Below are 7385 nucleotides of genomic sequence, written 5' to 3'. Positions count from 1 at the left end.
ACTAGGTAAAGCTCACAAATCTTGAGTACAATTTGGTGAGCTTTTACATATGCACACACACACCAGAACAAATAAATAGAGTGTTATCAGCTCCCTGGAAAGTTTTCTTGGGCTTTTTTCTAGTCAATATCCTCCTGAATAAATAATCATTACTTTGAATTTTATCACTTTTTAGCCCATGTTTGATTTTATGCATTTTAAATTTCATTGATATATGATTAAAAGGCATTAAACTGAACATATTTAAATTATACAGTTTGATTAACTTTGACACATGTGTATGCCTATGAAGTCATGACCTCAACCAAGATAATATTTCCATAACCCAATTTTGCCTGCTTTGTACAGCTAAATAGAGTAAACTTTTTCAACAGTTTCTGGTTTCTTTTATTCATCATTATGTCTGTTAGATTCACTCCTGTGGTTGTGTTTAAGCATAGTATATTTTTTAATCTAAAAAAAACTGCTGTGGAGTATTTCATCATGTAAATAAATCATGATTTATTTATACATTCTACTGTTGTGAGATATTTGGACTGTTTTACATTTTGCACTATTATGAGTAAAGCCATTATCTACTTTCCTGTATATGTCTTTTGGTGAACATATAAACTCGATTCTCCTGGGAATATGCCTAAGGGAGATACTGCTAGGTTATGGGTTATGTGTGTTTAGCTCTAATAGAAATTGACATAAAATTACCCAAAATGATTTTAATAATTTACATAACCATTGGCAATGCAATAGTATGCTGGTTGCTTTACATCCTTGCCAGCATTTATATTGTAATTTTAAATATTGTATCAGTTCTGGTGGTTTTGTATTGTTATCTCATTTTGGTGTTAGTTTGAATTTTTCTGATGGTTAATAGTGTTGACCACCTTTTCATATGCTTGTCTTTTGAAAATCTACTCTTATAAAGTGTCTTAAGACTTTACCATTTTTAGTGGACTTGTTTATTTGTATGGATTTCTAGTATTTATTTGTATATTCTAGATTTAAATTCTTTTTATATTATGTTTATTGCAGTTACTGTCACCATGACTAAAAAAAAGGGGGATGATTCAGGAAACAGATAATTCAACATAAGAAAGATGAAGGGAGTTCCTAAAATATGGTGAGAGAAAATACTAGAATATTCAACCATTATGGAAAACAGTATGGCTATTCCTCAAGGATCTAGAACTAGAAGTACCATACGACCCAGCCATCCCATTACTGGGTATATACCCAAAGGATTATAAATCATGCTGCTATAAAGACACATGCACACGTATGTTTATTGCGGCACTATTCACAATAGCAAAGACTTGGAATCAACCCAAATGTCCATCAGTGACAGACTGGATTAAGAAAATGTGGCACATATACACCATGGAATACTATGCAGCCTTAAAAAAGGATGAGTTTGTGTCCTTTGTAGGGACATGGATGCAGCTGGAAACCATCATTCTCAGCAAACTATTGCAAGAACAGAAAACCAAACACCGCATATTCTCACTCATAGGTGGGAACTGAACAATGAGATCACTTGGACTCAGGAAGGGGAACATCACACACCGGGGCCTATCACGGGGAGGAGGGAGGGGGGAGGGATTGCATTGGGAGTTATACCTGATGTAAATGACGAGTTGATGGGTGCTGACGAGTTGATGGGTGCAGCACACCAACATGGCACAAGTATACATATGTAACAAACCTGCATGTTGTGCACATGTACCCTAGAACTTAAAGTATAATTAAAAAAAAAGAAAAAAAAGAAAAAAAGAAATATCTAATTTTTTAGAAATTGAAAAAAAAAAAAGAGATGCTCAATCTGTAATAGGCAGACAAATTTATGAAAGCAAAATCTGTGAATAGTGAGGGTCAATTCTATTTGTTTTTACAGTGATAACACAATTACAAACTTTGGTTGAGCACAGCATCATAGAAAGCACAATGTTCTTATTAAATTTTAAAAATGATGTAACAAATAAACTTGGACTTGGCTGTGGTTCACATATAATTCACAACTGTGCCCATATAAACTGTAATATATTACCAATCAAAATTGGAGGAAACATATTTCACAACTGCATCCACAAAAGATGTGACATTCTAACAATCAAAATTTACAAATGTTTATACACACACATAGGGTTAAAAAAATTGAACTAAGGCTGGGTGTGGTGGCTCACACCTGTAATCCCAACATTTTGGGAGGACGAGATGGGAGGACTGCTTGAGGTCAGGTGGTCAAGGCTGAAGTAAGCTGTGATCATACCACTGCACTTCAGCCTGGGCAACAGAATACACCCTCATCTAAAAAAAAAAAAAAAAAAAAAAATGAACTAAAATATTTGTGACAAAGCTGATGCTGAATTTAGAAAAATATTTCAGCATGACAGTCCATGTTTTTTCTTTTTGTTATCTAGCTTAGAATTCTTTGAGGCTTAGACTTTGTAAAATCATCAACATAACGGATGATTTTCATTCAAACATTACATTCAAAGTCAGTTGAAAATAGCTATAGATTAAATGTTTGTATCACCTTAAATTCTTATGCTGAAGCCCTAATACCCAACGTGATGGTATTCAGAGGTAGTGCCTTTAATTAGGGTTAGATTAGGTCATGTTGATAGGGCCCTCCTGATGAGATTAATGCTGTTATAAAAAGAAACAGATCTCTCTCTCTACCCCCACCACCCCCATCCAAGTGCACATACCCAAGAAGGGCCATGTGAGGACATAATGAGATCAAACCAGTTCTGCAAACCAGGAAGCAGGCCCTCACCAGAAACTGATCTGCTGGTTCCTTGATCTTTGACTTTCCAGCCTTCAGAACCGTGAGAAATGAATTGTTGTTTAAGCCACCCAGTATGTGGTATTTTGAGACAGCAGCCCAAACTAAGACAGAAATCTTTCATTCAAGATTTAATTTTTATGGAGAACTTATTTTTTTACTTAAATAAGTTTATATTATGTACTAGAATAAAATGAACTTGAGAATGCCTACAATTTAGCAGTGTCTAAATTTGGTTAAGATGTTTAAAAGATTTCCATAACAGACACAATTTATTTGACAAGCTTTGTCATAAAAATTTTGTTGAATAAAAGTGCTGTAAATAGAGTTTACTTTTTTTTAATAGTTGCTGTGAAAATATATGTGCCAGAATATTTGCCTATTAAACTATTACAAAATAAAAATATAATAGAATTTGCTTTGAACTTACCAGGTACCTCATTATCAACATAGAGGTTACATTCTCAAATTTAAAAATCACAATTTATATAGAAAATAGTAACTTGAAAAAAATCAATAATTTCAAATGTAGCAATCACAAAATGCAACTTGAAAAAGACTATGATTTTATGAAGCAATTAAAGATAATACAACTATATTTTTAAAATATTTTTTCCAAAACAGAGAGCTTATATATTAGATACAAATTATAGCTAAGAAACTAATGTATATGAACTTTTACTGAGAATTATATTTATGTTATTTTTAATGTTAAAACAGTTGTTTTGCTTTAATGAATATAGCTATATCTTAATATGTCTTAGAAATAACTTTATTTTTAAAATAATTCCTTAATAGGACTATTTTATAGGTTTGCCAATATGATGAAACCAATTTGTCAGTCAAGAATATCAATTTCGGCAATAAACAGTTAACCTAGAAAAAAAAAAAAAAAAGAAAATACTAGAATAATTACTGTACAGAAGGTCCAGATAGCAACCCATCCAGACAATACAGACTGGGTTTTGTCAAGAGGAATTTTATTGAGAAGTAGATAAAAGTTGTGCTTAGATTTAATGTTTTTTTTTAAAAAAAAAAAACTAGTAAATTAAAGGGGAAAAATGATGTAGAAGAAATAAGAGATTGGTCTATAAGACAGAATGTATTAATAATAATCTACATGGTCTAGCATGAAAGAATAACCAGTAATGATAATAAAAATACTGAAAGTTAGTTTTACACTAATTGTGATACAATGATATTGAAAAGATGGAGGAGTGACAAGTGGTATAAAAAAAAGGTTGATTCATTACTACAAGAAGTAAATAATATTTACTGTTGATTAATTCAAGTACATTTATACTATTTAGCAATATGCAAACTAAAACTAGGAAGAATTGAAATATTTTTGTCTGGGGAATACAAAGGGGTAATAGAAAAATGTGTGCTAGAGAAACACATGCCTTTGTCTTAAGCTTTTAAAGATTATTTTAAAGCTATATACATTCATGTGTTTTTAAAAATGTATAATTCTATTCAAAAAAAGCAGAACTAGTTAAGAAACCTAAATGAGTGGTATGATTCTAGTTTAATGATTTAGAAAAATGTGGATTATTTGTCCTCCAAACAACCTGAAAGCAGACTCGGGTGACAAAGATAAACTAGAGCAAAAGGAGCAATGAGCAAAGAGGAAAGAAAATTACAATTGGAATGTGCTTTCCTGAGCTCATGTACTGGAAAAGTTAGTTTGAATGTAAGCAGTACTGCTTAACTAAACTCTTATTGGTTAGATTTGTCTCTAAATCGTCTGAGCTCCGAAGAAAATAGGATGACTTTATATTCTTTTGTTTTATTCATTTAATTTTTTTAATAATTATATTTTGTTAAATCATTGACACCTATTTTTTTGATAAATCAGTCTGCGTGACTATTTGTTCCCTAACTTAAGATCTTAAGTTTATGACTGAAAATGACATATATTTACATAAGAATCGATGTCCCTTTTAAGCACTTATAATAATATAACTGGCAAAAGCAATTCTTTTATCTGTAAGCATAAAATTTCTCTATAATTTTATTCTATGTAACTTTTTCAAGTATCTGGAGGTTCCAATTTTACTTTTGGAGATAATATACTGCTAGATCTTTAATGTCACATAACTGGTAGGGACAACAAAAATTTAATTATGCATGTCTCTAGTGATACTTTGCTACCACAAATATCACTAAGCATTCCATTGAATCTCAGTATATTGCATTTCTTTTTTTCATTCCCAAATATATGTTCTCTAATGTGACCTACATTTTGTTTTAATTGTATCTGGTAATCTCAAAATCTTTGAAGAGCCAGGTTATTTCATTGACTAATCTTCCACCAACAAAGACACAAATGATTAAGTCTCAGAAGGGAATATTGGCCTAGAATTATTGTGAGGTTGGTAAGCATACCAACTCTGGAAAAATTCAAATGAGAAAACCCACCGACAAACATGTTATTTGCTTCTTTGTTTCAAATCCTTACTGAACTTGCTTAGAATTATAGAATACTCCTTCTTCTCTCAAGAGAAGACACACAGGGATCATGTTTTAATTCATTTGACTGACTGTCCTTCTATACCCTGCCTCCACCAGCTGACAAGTAAAAACATAAATTCCAGTTCGCCATTACTGGGACTCATTTCTAGACAATGACTGAGAAGCTTCAACAATGGCTTTACATTAGAATCACATGGGGAACTTTAAAAATACATCAGGTCTTCTGCCTAAACCTGAATAATTGTAAGTTTTAGGAGGAAAGGCGCTATTCAGAATTGGGTTGTTTGTTTGAAGTTGCTGTGGAGTGTGAGAAACACTGTAAAACAAGTAAATCCTGTTTGACTTAAAGATCTCTCTTCTCTAACACACCATTAAGACTAAATGCATCTTTCCTTTCATCGCTGTTTACCTCTCCGATTAATAAGCAAGACTCTAGGACAATTTATATTATCTCATACTATCTTTATAATAAGCTATAATGCTATTCTACTTTCCCTAGTTACTACCCAAATTATTCTTCTGTAAACTCTGGGATTCCTAGTCTATAAGCAGTAAACTGCCCTCTACCTTTAAGCCCTTTAAATATTTTTTTTGTTTGTTTTAAGGAAGCGTGGCTGCTCCATGTCAATAGCATATGGCCCATTGTTATACTTTATTTGATGTGAAGTGAGTTCCTTAATGAGAGCATAGCTGTGTGAGATAATACTATGATGGTTGGAAAGGCATTTTGTAAATCCACAAATGGTAGTTCTGGTAGAAGCACTGTATGCAGGGAAGGAAATCCATATAGAAAGTAAGTATCCGTTACAGTAAGAACCAACTGCTGCCTCTTCCATGAGGAGACCAGTCCAATGTAATCAACCTACCACCAGGTAACTGACATATCACCCCAGTACATCACTGGGACTCAATGCTAGTCTCTACTGACGACAGATGGGCATTTTCAGATTTTGTTATGTTTGAATGTATATAATGAGATATCTGGGAGATGGGGCCCAAGTGTAAACATGAAATTCATTTGTGTTTCCTGTGTGATTTATACACACAGCCTGAAGGTAATTTTATATAATATTTTCAATACTTTGTCCATAAAACAAAGTTTTTGCTGCATTTTGACAGTGACCCATCACATGAGGTAAGGTTTAGAATTTTCCACTTGTAGTAAAATGTCAGCTCTCAAAAATTTCAGATTTTGGAGCATTTTGGAATTTGGATTTTTGAATTAGGGATAGTCAAGCTATATTATAAACCAGTTTTATTTTAATTTCCTTGATTTTTATTGTATATGTAATTATATGTATGTTTATTTCATATCTTGCCACTTTATATCTATATAAGATAATTAGTTTTTTAATTCATTATACTTATTAACTTTCTTATATTAGAATTTAATAGATTTGATGATAGTAATTTTCTTTTTTCTATCACATGAAAGTTTTTAATTTATTAATCTTCTCGTGACAAATCCACAGTGGGCACAAATAACATCATTGCAGCACCTTTACTCCTTCGGCTTTTTGCAAGCACCAACATTGGCTTTTGCAGTCCCCCTAACTTTCTTCATCCTGTTCTTGTGTTCCTTTCGTTGTTTTCTTGAGGTCTTTTTCTTCTCATACAGGCCATTCTTGCAAGTCTAAGTTTGGGTTCATTTTTCTTTGCATAATCCAAGTGTCACAAATCATGCCAAAGCCAGTTGTCTTTCCACCACCAAAATGAGTTTTGAGTCGAAATACAAAGATGACATCCAGTGTGATCTTGTACATTTTGGCTAGTTTTTCCCGAATTTCTGTCTTAGACACTGTTGCCTTCCCGGGGTGAAGGACATCAATGACCATTTGTTTCCTCTGAAGTAGTTGGTTGGTCATGAACTTTCTAGTGCAGATAGTTACGGTGTCATTCATGATGGTGGTCTATCTCAATAGTAATTTTCTTATATTCTAATTTTGTTATTTTTCATTCTGCAAAAAATGAAAGTTTTTATTTTAAGCTGATTTTTTTATATGTGTGTTTCATCTAATTGCATCAAGAGTAAGAATATTATCTGTTGCTAGACTTTCAATAATATAATTATTTCATTTTTCATGATTAACTTGTTAGTCCACTTGGACCCTCTTATATCTTGTTATGT

General features: G+C 32.3%; 1 pseudogene; it reads right to left on the bottom strand.

The window, feature by feature from the left end:
* Positions 1–6758: 6758 nt before the first annotated feature.
* On the bottom strand, positions 6759–7158 carry LOC105475027 (small ribosomal subunit protein eS24-like; annotated as a pseudogene).
* Positions 7159–7385: the final 227 nt, after the last annotated feature.

The sequence above is a fragment of the Macaca nemestrina genome, chromosome 6 (genome assembly GCF_043159975.1).
Source record: "Macaca nemestrina isolate mMacNem1 chromosome 6, mMacNem.hap1, whole genome shotgun sequence".
Lineage (NCBI taxonomy): Eukaryota > Metazoa > Chordata > Mammalia > Primates > Cercopithecidae > Macaca > Macaca nemestrina.
This window is presented reverse-complemented; position numbering and strand designations above follow the sequence as displayed.